We start from the raw sequence: 824 nt of genomic DNA on the forward strand, positions 1-824 counted from the left end.
TGTTTTTAGTTAATTAAAATGAAGTCTGAAAAAAAAAATAATCCCCAAATGAGGTCTCTTATCTGGAGAGTAAATTGAAATATTTCACTGATATCTTCCCTTAATTTCTTCCCCATCAGATTGCATCCCGGCAGGGCCTTGCTCAGCCACTTCCCCTGATTGTTAATCTCCATCTGACTGAAGGGAGGAGGTTCTGGGGCCGTTGATTCAGGCGATAAACTGAACTTCCGATGTGGATTTGTAGGAGTGGGCTGTGACAGCTGCCCTCAGGGTCACCGTGCCTGCACTGCACAGCCCTGGAGCTGATGCTACCTCCCCCCCCCCCCCACGATACAGCCCCCGTGCACCCCCATATCCCCACTGCTGCTCCTGCAAGACTCAGGTGTGTGCTGTGGGGGCAGGAATGGGGGCAATCCCACCGAGCTGTGACTCAGCTCCTCGCCCCAAGCAAATTCAACCTCTGCAGGTTGTGACAATGTGATTAAGCAGCAATTACCCCCAAATTCAATTCAATTAGGCTGTGGGGAATGCTGAGCTCTGCAGATGCATGTGACGAGGGCAATGCTCGTGTAGGGCAAGGGGAGGAGGGGCACGAGGGCACTGCCAGGGGGGGCTGTGGCGGAGTGATGGCAGGGGGAGATGAAACCGAGACACGAATCTTTAATTGCAAAGATCAAATCCCCCAAATCAGGCTCATTCTTATGTACAACATGCAGCCGCCAATTCAATTTCACACACGTTTCATTTTCTGTCGTTCCCCTTCTAAATTTTGCATAGGAAGCACTGACTCTCCCCGCGGGTACGCAGCCCAGCCTCACTCCTCC

The 824-nt window shown here is 51.9% G+C and overlaps 1 protein-coding gene across 1 annotated transcript in view; it reads left to right on the top strand.

Moving 5' to 3' along the window:
- Positions 1-824, top strand: part of LOC116217479 (zinc finger CCCH domain-containing protein 18-like) — an 18058-nt gene that overhangs the window by 3352 nt on the left and 13882 nt on the right. The gene's annotated exons all lie outside the window — the stretch shown is intronic.

The sequence above is a fragment of the Meleagris gallopavo genome, chromosome 28, assembly GCF_000146605.3.
Source record: "Meleagris gallopavo isolate NT-WF06-2002-E0010 breed Aviagen turkey brand Nicholas breeding stock chromosome 28, Turkey_5.1, whole genome shotgun sequence".
Classification (NCBI taxonomy): domain Eukaryota; kingdom Metazoa; phylum Chordata; class Aves; order Galliformes; family Phasianidae; genus Meleagris; species Meleagris gallopavo.